This window comes from Tupaia chinensis, unplaced genomic scaffold (assembly GCF_000334495.1).
Source record: "Tupaia chinensis unplaced genomic scaffold, TupChi_1.0 Scaffold000054_1, whole genome shotgun sequence".
Classification (NCBI taxonomy): domain Eukaryota; kingdom Metazoa; phylum Chordata; class Mammalia; order Scandentia; family Tupaiidae; genus Tupaia; species Tupaia belangeri.
The window spans coordinates 4,155,591-4,169,641 of record NW_006159512.1 but is presented as its reverse complement, the minus strand read 5'-3'; the positions used below and the strand labels follow the sequence as shown (position 1 = coordinate 4,169,641).

The following is a 14,051-nucleotide window of genomic DNA, read 5'->3' as shown; positions in this document are numbered from 1 at the left end:
GCAGAGCTTAAGTTGATTTGCAGTTAGTATGTGATGTGAGTAAGAAATAAACCTTTGACTAAATTACTGAGATTTGAGAGTTATTTGCTACAGCAGCAGAAAAGAGCATAATCTGACTGTTGTGGTCCCTAATCCAACAAAAATAATACTGTAATTTCTGAAATGAAGACAGATTTCTTTCCAGGTAGGAAAGCTCTGTCTGTCCATGTAACAAAGTGATGGGAGAGAGGGATGAGACATACAGGGAGGGAGGGACAATAGAGGGGGGAAAAAAGAGCTGTAAGGATGAGCAGAGTAGGAATTTTTTTTATCAGGCATAGAAAGAGGAAGATATGGGAGGGTGTGAGGGAAGGAGAGGAAAGGATGATAATGCATGGCTAAGGAGGACTACTCTCTTTGCGTCCTCTGAGACACTCAAGAGAAGACTGGAATTCCCTTCTAATTACTGTTGGCTGCTGAATTGTGCTTTGGGCAGCACACGGGCATGGAAACTAATCATTTTATTACAATGTAGTAAGTGCCATAATCAAAGCATTTACAAAGGCTAATGAGCCCAGAAGTCTAATGCTGTCTGCATGAGACAGAAGACGTTTATTTTTTTTTTTTGAGAAAAACATTTTTTTTTTTTTTTGCTGTAGGATGCATGCACTTGCCAGAGAGACAGAAAGCGAGAAATCACTCCCCAGGGGGGATGGCCATGCCACAGTCCCTTCTCCTCCATTCTCCTCTCAGGATCTTGGACACACATGCACATGTGCCTGGCGTGAGTTTTATGCCACCCAGTCCAGGACTAGAACCGCAGTCGACTACGAGGGAGCTCAGTGATATAACAATTATGCCATTTGCTGATCCCCAGAGTCGTTTCTTCTTCTTCTTCTTTTATTTTATTTTTTATTTTTATTTTTTATAGAACACTGTTTATTTCAAGTCCAAAACACAAAACTACTCATTTTTCTTAACAGACCACATCATTTTTACTGTGTGAGTATTTGGGGTTTCTCTATTCACAAGTGCAGTTCTTACTCCTAGAAGTCATTTCTTAAATAAGGTGACATCTGAACTCATTCTGGAGGCAAGAACTCATTCTGGATTACATCAGAGAGAGAAAGGTAGAGAGCACACTTTAGGAAGATGGAAAAATAGTCATAGAATATTTAGTTAATGTTTATTCTTGTGCGGAAAGACCATTCAGCTCAAAAGACTGGGGGAAGAGGAATAAGGGCTGGAAAAGTAGTTTTGCATGCCAGGCTAAGGAGTTTGGACTTGGACTTTTCCCCCAAAGGGCTGAGGGAAACACTGAAAGCTGTCAAACAAGGAGGCAATGTTACCACGTTCAGTACTACGTACTATTTGTTGCTGAAGGTGCACGACCGCGGATGAGGAAGGGCTGATCCTGCCCATACTCTGCTTGCCAATCTGTGGGTTATAAATACCTGGAGGAAACATGTCTTCCTTCCAGTTGTGCAAAGGTGCAGACCAGGGGTAGGTGCCTTGCATGACCTGCAACATGAGTTTGGTGGGCCAGGAGAGAAGGTGAGACTCTTGTAATCGTTCACATGGGAGCTGGTGGCCATGTTCACTACGGTAATGGCAATGAGGTCAGAAAGGAGAAGGAAGACAGGATCAAAAGGATGTAGTGATGATGGTGAGTGGCGAAGAGGACAGTGTCAAGGTCGGTCAATATGTAGTAGTGATACCCTTATGTGGCACAGGAGACAGAAAACTGATGTTGGTGTAGTATTGCAGATGAAGAAAGCAGAAAGTAAGAAAAATCAGCGTTCTCCCCATAGATCCCTAACACAAGATATTTTAATAAACTACTGTCTGTGAACTTACAGGTCTAATTCCTCTCCTCTCCAGCAATACTCTTAGTGCCCGGCTTAGTTCTGGTCCTTAGACAGCTCAGCAATGTTCTCCCTCAGCTGCTCAGGATGGACTCCTGCTTCCGCCAGCTGTGTGACTCAGGTTGATTAATTACCTTCTCTGTGTTCTGTTTCTCCACCTCTAAACGGATGTAACAACACTACCAGTCTCACTTGCCCTATGTCTAGTGTGAACTCAATAAAGGTTAGCTGTTATACAGCAGAAGAAGCATGGGTTTGCAATTGGGTGGATTTGGGCTCTAACCCCAAAGTCTACTTGTGTCTATGTGGCCCAGAATAAAGTATTTAACGTTTCTGAGCCTTTACTCCACCTCCTGTAAAATAAGGATATTGAAATTACGTTGCAAGGTTGTTTTGAAGGTTAAAAGAGAAAATGATGAAGGACACGCACTACGGCCAGGCAAAGAGCACCCACCTTTTAGGCACAATGGTTTCCTCCCCCTCTGCTCCCCTCAGTTCTTCTGCCCACTCATGTTTTCATGTAATGTGATTAGTATGTGCGATCCATCTCCAGATGTCCTCCTAGGTCGTCCTTTCCCCTTTATGTTAACCATTTCTTTTTCTTTTTTGCTAAAATTTGGCAAACCTTTCCTTTTTCTATAGATGCTTTAAAGTGCCTTTTACTATTCCTTTTTTTTTTTTTTGAGGGTTTTTTTGCTATAGGGCAATTGTGCTTGCCAGAAAGACAGAGAGAGACAGAGACACAGAAAGCGAGAAATCACCCCCCCCGGGGGATGGCCACGCTGCAATCCCTTCTCCTCCATTCTCCTCTTGGGATCTTGGGCATGCACGCACACGCGCCTGGCGTGAGTTTAAGCCACCGGGTCCAGGACTTAAACTGCGGTCGACGATATGGGAGCCCAGCAACAGAGCCATTACACTAACTGCTGGTCCCCCTTTTACCATTCTAATGAGGAAAATAGTCTCTTGACTATCAAGTCAATATGCTCAAATTAAAAATTTAATAAAATATACATATACATACATAAATATACATAACACATGTATTTCTCCACTATGATGCAATACTTGCACATAGAGACATTGAAAGTATTTGTTGACTGTCTGCTCTCTATGGCAGCAATGGAAAGATTACAGGATACAGAAGGATGGAAAACAGTTACGGATACTGGAGTCAGTGTGAGAAGAGGGTGAGAATGAAAGGAAAGGAACAAAGCAGAAAAACAGAGAGGCAAGCCATTTGAGGGACACAGAAATGGAGGTTTGTCTATTGATGGTGACGTGTATGATACCTTCAAATGCACTGGTGGGAAGTGTGTTTATGTTGGGTAAATTCATTTTACAAGCTGTAGTGATGGGACCAGAGGATGGCATAACAGTTTTGTAACTGGACTCCCACATCGTCTACAGCAGTCCAACTCCTGGACCTGGTGGCTTAAAACTCACACTGGGCATGTGTGCTTGTGTCCCCCAAATCCCAGGAGTAGAATGGAGGAGAAGGGATTGCAGCATGGCCATCCTCCCCTCGAGGGGGCGGGGAGATTTCTCACTTTCTGTCCCTCGTCTCTCTCTGTCTCTCTAGTGAGTGCATGTACCCACACACCCACACTCTATAGCAAACATGTCTCTTAAAAAAAAGCTGTAGCAATGTACAGTGATTGAACGTATAACATATATGAAAATAATAAAAAACAAAGTATTTGTTGAATGAGTGAGCTAATAAATGAAAAGATGTAAGGATAAGTGCTACAAAATATTTCCAAGGCTCTTATTTACAGATGGTCTCACAAATATTAAAGTAACACACCTAACTATTGGACCTATAGATACCCAAAGGTATCCTTTTTGCATGCAAAGAGGTGACCTTTTGGTCCCAAAATTAAAGAGATTATATCCTACTATGAGGAGCCACATGATCTTTAGAAGTACAACTCAGACTACGTGACTTGTTTTATTTTCGTCTCAGCTTAAAACTTCGCAGAACATTGATAAGTTTCCCCTGACTCTGTGGATCAAGATAAACAACCTACATACTGAGGATCTTAATGCCAAATAAGTAACTGCAATAAAGCAGGTGTTCTGAGACTGCTTTAAGTCATTGGTGCACTAAAAGAATGTTAATCCAAAGTAAATCAATCTTGGTATCTCTTTGCCTAGAGGGTTCTCTAAAGATGGCAGATCAATGAAAACAACAGAAAACCCCCAAATGCTTTGGACAGAAAATGCAATAACAGACACATGCTAGAAGATTCAGTACCTTTCTATAGCTATGCTGACAGGGTTTTAAATCAAAGAGGCATAAGTCACTAATAAATAAACGTGCAATGGCCATGTATCGAGGACACAGAGTAACATTTACTTTATAAGTAATACTATTCCAGCTCAGGTCAGATATTAAACTTTATAAAACCAGTCTTTGTCACTTCGAACTTTCCCTTTACATATCATCAATGACTTTTCATAGATTTTTCTCAAGGATTCTCAATGTGCTCCTGGCTCACGGTAGTAGTAATAATAATAATAATAGTAATAGCTGTCATTTATTGAGTGCTTTCTCTGTGTCAAGTACTGGACTATGTCTTTAATACATGTCACTTCATTAGTGTCCCCAAATACTACTGCACCCCCTCATTTCTTTTCTTCCTTTCTTTCTTTTATTCTCATCCAAACTTACCTGTCCTCTTTCCCAAACTCATGGGGCTTTATAGGTTGGCACAGCTCTAGGGCACAATAATGGCCCTCCAAAGACGTTTGCATCTTAGTCCCTAGAACCTGTGAATATGTTAAGACATATGGCAAAAAGGAATTAAGGCTGATGGAATCATGTTGCTAATTAGCTGACCTTAAAATATGAAGAGTATCCTGGATTCTTCAGATGGGCCCAATGTAATCACAGGGGTCCCTAAAGAGGAAGGAAGAGCGAGGCAGAAGAGTCAGAGGAGAAGAGGTGGTGACAGAAGTAAGATCAGAGTATTGCGATGTGGAAAGACTGACCACCATTGCTGGTTTCGAAGTTAAAACAAAGGGGCCACCAGCCAAGGATTACAGTAGCCTCTAGAAGCCAGAAAAGGATTCTACCACAGAGCCTCCAGAAAGAAATGCAGGAATGAAGCCTGCCACATTGAGACTTTAGCCCAATGGAATCCATGATGGATAGAACTATAAGATAATAAAGTTTTGTGTTTTTTTTTTTTGGAAGTTTTTGCTATAGGGTACATGGCTGGCCAAAGAGAAACACTGAGCAAGAAAGTGATAAATCACCCCAAGAAAGATGGCCATGCCACAATCCCTTCTCCTCCTGAGATTTTGGGCATAAATATACATGTGCCTGGTGTGATTTTCAAGCTGCCAGGCTCTGGAACTCAAACCATGGTTGTCTCTGTTGGAGCACAGTGCCTTAACCACCACTCCACCTGCTGGCCCCCAATGTCTTGTCATTTTAAGTAATGAAATCGCTGGTAATTGGTTTCACTAGCATGGAAATAAATGGACATATTAAGGAGATAAGGTTGGGACTGGAAGGCCTAGCCTTAGAATCTAAATCCTGTTATTTTCCAATCTTGTAGTCTTGGGTAGGTTACCGAATCTCTCTGTACCTCAAAGTCCTCTCTGTAAAAAATGGGGATAATGATCACACATTATTTGTGGGACAAACTAAATGTATAGCTGTCTAGTACCTGAAATCTAGGAAGCACCATATAAATGGTAGCTATCATTCCTATGACAAACTCCACACAGTTGTATTGGTTTGCCTTTTCTGAAATTGCTTGATTTTTGAGAGGGGCTTCTGGAAGTATGGTGCTTCAAAATGACTTACCTAATCTGACAAGCTCAAGCTCCACAGAAGGTTAGTATAAGAGAGTATTCTATGGGATTAGATGTTGAGGTGGCCATGCAGTCATGGTTGGAAAGCATCCAGCTTTGGTGACACCACATAAAATGACCAAAAGGCCTCCATCATATGTTGACTTATAAAGATGTGCCCCCACCAGTTTGCTTTTACTGTTCCTCTCATATGAATACCTATTCAAATAGAATGTGAGCTTATTTGCTTTGTAATCAGTCCTCGACTTTAATTTTTGTAGAATGTAGTTTGAATGACAAGGACAAATAGATTGGTTTAGGGTATACTGGAGTATTTTGCTCAACACCTTGTTGACACTTGGGCTCCAACCACTAGGAATCAGTAGCTATCCTTACTGCTGAATTCTGACAACTAAGAATGTTTCCAGACATTTCCAAATAGTTTCTGATTGAGAACCACTGGTTTATAATTTATTGTCAGTTGTTGCTGCTGAAATGTAAACTCTAGAAGGGTAGAAAGCTTTGTCTATTCACTTTTAAATCTCACATATCAAAAACAGCAACAGGCATGGAAATATGCGTGAGTGAATATGTATTCACATACATTCACACGCTTCACAGCATAAATTTTAGATTCTTCTGTTAGGAAGTGGTCAATATTTAACTTAGTCTCATATTTGATGTGTTTTCCTAAAAATAAGTAAAATAATAGTAATGACAGAAATAAAGAAAAATGCATAAAGGAACATTTTTCTATCCATATCAAGCACATTTTTCTGAAAGGCAACTCAAAATTGATCCATATCTTGAATGCATACAGTGTATATCTATTATAACAAGTGACCTAATTCTTTTCCATATTTCCTCCATTTTCTCTGGCACTAGCAGAAAAACTTTATTATGGTATTGACCTTAGAAAGTAATTGCCCAAAGGTTGTTACTGCTAATAGCATTTTAAGAATGAAGGGCAGTGATACTTAAGCAAGGCAACATTCACAGGCAAGGAGGTGAAGAGGCATAAATTAATTCTTAAATGGACTTCATCTGTCATAGTCATCAAGATTTGAGTTTAATTTATCAGAGTGGTTGTCACATGATGACAGACAATACAGAAATTGTTCTCAAGGGGTTGGGAAGGAGTGATTTTGTATTCACTCTTATCACCACCTCTACCAGGGGAAATTTGGCAATGTCTGGAGACATTTTTGATGGTCACAACTAAAGGGGAGAGGAACACTACCGATACCTAGTGGGGAGCCCCAGAATGCTGCTAAGTACCCTGCACTACACAGGATAGCTCATAGAACAGAGTTATTCAGCTCCAAATGTTGATAGTGCTGAAGCTGAGAAATACTGCTGTAGAACCAGTGCTCCAGAGTGTAGGATCTGGAGCTTCCCTGTCTAAACTTGGTTCCTGCTCCATCACTGAGACAGACTCCCTAGTGTTCAGCAAACCTCTTTTCCTTTTTCTCCTGAGCATATAGGTAGACTGGTTATCTAGTATTTCTTTTTTACCTTTTTTCTTTTTCTTGAAAGAGATTTTTGTTATAAGGTGCATGTGCTCACTGGAGAGACAGGGAAACAAAGGGAGAAGTCACTCCTCAGGGGGGATGGCCATATCACAGTCCCTTCTCCTCCATTCTCCTCTTGGGACTTTGGGCACTCATGCATAAGCACCCAGAGTGGGTTTCAAGCCACTAGGTCCTGGACTCAAACCACGGTCAACCATGTGGGAATCTAGCACCTTAACCACTATGCAACCTGTTGGCCTCTACCTAGCATTTCTTGAACTAGAGGTTTCTACATGACTGAGTTCTGGCCCACGAAATGTTGGTGAAAATGCTGTACACCACTTCTAAGCCTGGACCATAAAAACTTCCTTAAAATCACTCATCTCTCCTTTCCCTTGTCTGTAAGGGATCGAGGAGATGCAGACTTACTAAACAGAAGGAGACAGGTACTTGAATGACTGTATGGAAAAGAGACATTATAAGTTCTTCCTCTGGGGTCACTCACCATAGACAGTGATGTGAACAAATAAACTTCTACAATGTTAAACAATTGATATTTGATATATTGATATTAAAGGTTGTTGATATGTTGATATTGGGGGTTGTTTAGGCAGGAGGTCTAGCCTAGGTGTGTGACTGACAACAGGTTCCTTAACCACCTTATGACTCACTTTTCTCATGGGTAAAATGGTGGTGATAATAATACCTCTGTTCTCATAGGGTTATTAGGAGGATTAAAGTTCTTAGACTATATGGTTGGCATATGGGAAGTGTTTTCCCAGCTTTAGGGCCACTTTTGATGATAACATCTAAAATGAACAAATGGCATTATACTTTGACTTATGGAGATGTGCACCTACACGTTTGTCTTTGTTTCATCTTAAAAATAGATATTTATGGGGACCAGCAGTTAGTGTAATGGCTATGTCGCTGGACTCTCACGTAGCCAACTGCGGTTCAAGTCCTGGACCTGGCAGCTTAAACTCACGCCGGGCGCATGTGCGTGCATGCCCCAGATCCCGAGAGGAGAATGGAGGAGAAGGGATTGCTGCATTGCATCCCCCCTGGGGGTTGATTTCTCGCTTTTTATCTCTCTGTCTCTTTCTATCTTTCTGGCAAGCACACGTGCCCTATAGCAAAAACGTCTCAAAAAAAAAAAAAAAGAAAAGAAAAGATATTTATGTTCCAATAAAATGCTAGCAGTTTTTATTGTTGTTGTTTTAAAGACAGAGTCTTACTCTGTTGTAATCCTTCTGCCTCAGCCTCCCAACTAGCTGGGACTATAGGGAGGCATCACAGCACCCAGCCTTCAGGTAGGCCTGGAAATTGAACCCTCACTTCCCTCTTAGCCTGCAGAGTAGCACCATGGCCAGCACACACTACCATGGTTGGCCAGGCTGTTTGTTTTTGCAATTGATTCTCAACTCTAATTTTTTTTGCATAATGTGAAGTACCAAAATATATGATTAGGTTATCCCATGATGTCTTCATTACTTTTATCCTACTCCTTTCACTTAATAGACAAGTACTGGGCACCTATCCTATGCTAGGCAATGTGTTAGCAGCTGGAGATACAACCATGAGCAAAAATAGATCCAGTTCATGCCACCATAGAGTACACAATTTACCTGGAGAAACAGGCATTAGTCACATAATGCTCAAATAATTATAGAATAATTATAGAATTCCAAAGGTTATGTAGTAAATATGTTGCTAAAAAAGTACAGAGCAAAAAGATCCAATCTTTGGAAGCACTAGTGGGGAATGGAATGCTGAGGGAAACTTTCCCGGGAAAAGTCTTTGCAGCAGAATTCTGAAGGATGAGTAACAGTAAACTAGGTAAAGGATGAATGAAAGGGAAGAGAATTCCAGGAGAGAAGACAGCATCTGCAAATACCCTGAGGTGAAGTAAATCCAAGGAACTGAGAAAAGTTGTGTGTCTGGATCATTAATGCAGGGCACAAGGGAAGAACGGCAAATAAGACTGAAGAGGAGTTGACAGTGCGACCAGGCCACTCAAGGCTTGGTAAATATGCTCAGTAATTCTGGTGTTCATTCTAGGAGTTTCGAACAGCTGGACATGATTCAATGTACATTTTCAAAACATCAGTCTATATGCTCTTAAGAGAATGGATTGGGGGTGGGCAAGAGTAGAGCCAGGGAAACCTCATACATTATTCTGGTGTTCATTCTAGGAGTTTCGAACAGCTGGACATGATTCAATGTACATTTTGAAAACATCAATTATATGCTCTTAAGAGAATGTATTGGGGGTGGGCAAGAGTAGAGCCAGGGAAACCTCGTACATTATTCTGGTTTTTGAAAGGGAGATGGTGGTAAAGATGGAGAGAAGATTTGAAAGAGACAACTTGGGATGTAAACTCATCAGCCATGGAGTGTTTAGAATATTTCCCAGACTCTGGTGTTGGAAGCTAGACAAATATTAGTGCCATTTACTGGTACTGAGGACAATGGAGGTGCTTGTGTTTGAGGAGAAGACAGCTTGAATTCAGTTTGAGGTAAGTGTGTTTTAAGCTAACTTCACATCATCTTTATTCTTTACTCATAGGCTTCCCATTTATTTCATCATTTGACCAATCATTATTAAGCATCTATTGTGGAATTTAAAAAATGGCTGAGATGGACACATTCTTTCAAGGAACAGAGAGCCTATGAGAAAGCAATTAAGATGGATGGTAATATTAATTAAGGAAAACAAAAACATTACCAAGATGTAGAAGAGTGCACGTCACCCAGAATTGAGAATGGGGGTTAGAAATCATGGGAAGTTTTCTGGAGGAAACATGTCTGATGAAAGCTGAAAGAGGGGAGCCTTGGAGAAAAGGTATCACAGACAGAAGGAAGAGCACAGCAGGCAGGAGACATGAAGGCAAGGTGAGTAAAACAGGTCAAAGCAGTTCAGTGTGGCTAAAGCACACAGTGGGGAGACAGAAGCATGAATCAGTGAGCTAATTTAGGAAACTGAGTTTCATGCTGAAAGCAAAGGGTTTTTTTTTTTTTGTTTGTTTGAATTGCCCGAGGGTAGCTATGCTTGCCAGAGAGAGACAGAGAGAGAGGGAGGAAGCACTCCCAATGGGACATGGTCACACTGCAATCTCATCTCCATTTCTTCATCCTGTTGGGATTTATGGTGTGTGCATGTGTGCACACACAGTGTATATTTCTTTTCTTTTTTTCTTTCTTTTTTTTTTTTTTTTTTTAGGTTTATGGCATAGGGCATATGAGCTCACCAGAAGAGACAGTGAAAGAGGAAGTAAGAAATTATCCTCCAGGGAAGATGGCCATGCCACAATTCCATCTCCTTTGTTCTCCTCCTGGGATTTTGGGCATGCACACACATATGCCTGGCATGAGTTTCAAGACGCTGGGTCTAAGGCTCGAACCATACTCAGCCATATAAGAGTCCGCTGCCTTAATCACCACACCACATGCTGGCCCCACATGGTGTATTTTTCAAGCCACTCAGGCCAGGACTTGAAATCCACTTGGTCATGTGAGATCAGCTTCTGTAGGCTACAGAAGAACCAGCCTGAGGGCAAAGTATTTTAAATGTTTTTTTCTATGTTATTATTTATTAAACTTACAGTTGTTTTCCTCTTTTGGCTACTACAGTCCATGCCTCCTACCACACACTTAAATTTATACCATTCTGGTTTTTATTCCAAGACAAACACAACATTAAACATTCTTAAAACCAAAAAGTCACATTGAATTTTGCAATGCATCTACAAAGTAAGAATTGTGTGTTGTAACTCCCAGAGCTCATTATCTAGCTACTTTTGATTATTTTAAACCCATTATTATCACACAGAAAGCATCCTTAGAGATTTATTTTTTCTTTATTTACCTAGCAATTGCTTCCAATTTGACAACCAGCATTCCTCAAGTCATATTTTCATATACTTACCAAAAGGATGTTGCTGGTATGGCATGATAACTTTCAAAGACAAAAAAAATTCTAACCACCCATAATATCCAAGTGTCTTATTTAATTTTTCACCTTCCATTTGCATAATAGAACTACCTCTATTCTGTGGGTCCCAATAAGGACTCATTCCTAGGTTTGCTTTGTTCTAATTGTCCCTCTGCTTTTCGTTCCTTGGGTTGGTTGTTTGTTTGTTTTCCTGGAGACTGTGTGTATTCACCAGAGAGAGAGAGTGAGAAAGCATCCCCAATAGAGGGTGGTCATGCCACAATCTCTCTTCTTCCATTTCTCCATCCCATCAGGATTTTGGGCACACATAGATGCTTAGTATGTTAAGCCACTGAGGTGGGGATTTGAATTTCAGCTGGCTATATTGGATCTGGGTTTATATGTACAGTCTGTAACTGCTACATTATAGGAATGGCCCTATTTTCTCTTCCTGAGATACCTTTCTCCCTGTACCTACCTGGGCAAGTCTTATGTTCTAGCATTTTCTTTTTCGTGATCAACCCTCATCAGTTAACAACCTCCCTCCAAATCTGGAGAATTGAGTACTCCCTCTTTAACATCCTACCCATAATACTGTTCTCAATGATCTAAAATGGTCTATATCTTCATTACACGAGGGTCGAGACTGTGTAACATTTAGCTTTCTATCCTCTGTGCCCAAACAGGGTCTAGCACAAAGTGGATGCTAAATTAGTGACTGCTGAATGTGTCAATTATTTAGCAAGTCATGCCCTGAACTTGTCAAAAAAGGTCGCAAATATGTGAGAGATATGGCTAAATATCCCTATTCCAGATGCTATCAACCGTCATTTATTAAATATTTTAAGAGAGTTGTAAAAATATGATTCTCAGTTTGGGTGTCTAGACATCCTGAGTGCCCAGGTGCTCAGACTCTGAGAACCATGCTGAGGAGTGTTCTAAGCCAAGAACATCACAGAATGTAACCAGCACATAAGAAGTGCTGGGAGACCTTCCTCTCCTGGCCACCTGTTTCCCTAAAGCAAAACAAAACCCCAGCATGCATACCATCTACTTGATTGATTCACGAATTTTTCCACTTATCCATCCACCTCATTCCACCTCTACTTACCTATTTTCTTTTTACTTTTTACTTTTTTTTTTTTGAGAGGTTTTTCACTATAGGGCGCATGTACTCGCCAGACAGACAGAGAGAGACAGAGAGACAGAAAGCGAGAAATCACCCCCCAGAGGGGATGGCCACACCGCAATCCCTTCTCCTCCATTCTCCTCTCGGGATCTTGGGTACGCACGCACACGCACCCGGCGTGGGTTTTAAGCCACCGGGTCCGGGACGCGAACCTCAGTCAACTATGTGGGAGTCCAGCGACATAGCCATTACGCTAACTGCTGGTTCCCGCTATTTTCTTTTACATCAGAATAAAACCCAAGTGTGCACCATGCACTTCTTTGACTTTTTCATTCACCTATCCATCTATCCATGCACCCATCCTTTCATCATCCCCAAATTTCGAGAACCTCCTGTGTTGTGCTGGGCACTCTCCAGCAGGTGAAAAGCAAAGGGAAAATTTGCATGTGAGCCAGACCTCACTCCAGAATCAGAGAACGAGGAATTCCTCATCTAAAAATCTTCCAAGATGAACAATGGAGACATGGCAAGGCTAATTTACATCATGAAGACTAGGCACATGTGAGTTTTATAGTTCTCTCTTACGAAAACACCCATAGGACCTGATCTCTGAATTAACATTAATTCCCTCTCAGTTCCTATTTTCTATCGAGGATTTGACTAGGATTTTGAGGCTGGGCTGTGAGTTTCACGTTTTTGTCAATGACCTTTTCAGATGTTCCCATAAGGCAGCTGAGTTGGCATCAGTCTGACCACGGGAACCAAGGGCTGGCTATTTCAGAGGCTCACTGAGTTGCATCTCTTCTACCAGATTGATCTTACGGAACACTATATATTTTAATAAAAACACCAATTCTTTGATTTTTATTTACCTTTGCCTTTTAGGGGTTCACAGATTTTTATTTTCTAGTGCTGAAACATGTCCCCGCTTTGCACTCTTTGCAACTTCTTGACAAGTGCCAATTGATGGTATTTTTTTTTTCTCAAAATCTGCAACCTGATTTTTAGAAAGTATTTGTCACCCTTTCTTCCCCTCATGTAAGTCATTTTTACTGAGGCTGTCACTACAGCTGGAGCCCTGAGGGCCAGGAATGGCTGAAGCCTGGTGAGAGTGAGGCCGGCTGCCTGATTTATGCTCCCTTGGAGAGGAAGCCTTCACTAGTTGTTTACAGGCCTTGGCATGCTTTTCTCTCCCACCACCTACCCTACCACTTGCCCATCGTTTCTTGTCATATCAGAAGCTTCAGAGTAAATTATCTATCACTTTTGGAATTCCTCACAGGCTCAGTTACTTAGCTGACTTGCTTTTTTATTCTTCCCCGCATGTCAAAAGTGACAAATCACTGCTCGGAGACAGTCTGATGGGTGAGTCAGCAGGCAGATGCCAGGTGGTGTGGCTTTTCCTAGGGGCAACCTGGTGAATGGCTGAAAAAAGAGGAACTTATATAGAAGAGAACTGAGACAAAACAAAACAAAATAAAACAAAACCTTTCCTTAATAGGAAAAAGTGTGGTCCACTTCACCTGCCAGCTGGCTAGCTGTACCCAAGCCTGCAGGAGGCTCTGAGCATGGGAGGTCAATAGAGTCACAAAACGGAAGGAACCTGGGTTTCCAAACCGTCTTAGAGGAGGTCAGTCACCACACACACACAGGAACAAGTCTGGTATTGTTTTTAAGCCCCTGTGATGCAGAGACTATTACAGCAATTCACTTCCCCTGACTAACAATAAAGGGATCTGAGCACTCACAGGCCTGCTCGGGGAGGTGGACACTGCGTTGATCTTTCCACACGCCAAAGAATCAAAGGCCCGAGGATAAAGCTCTATGGC

At 41.4% G+C, this 14,051-nt stretch overlaps 1 protein-coding gene across 2 annotated transcripts in view; it reads right to left on the bottom strand.

The window, feature by feature from the left end:
- The window catches only part of LOC102482021 (anoctamin-4), a 247,596-nt gene that overhangs the window by 122,507 nt on the left and 111,038 nt on the right, over positions 1–14,051 (bottom strand). The window lies entirely within an intron of this gene.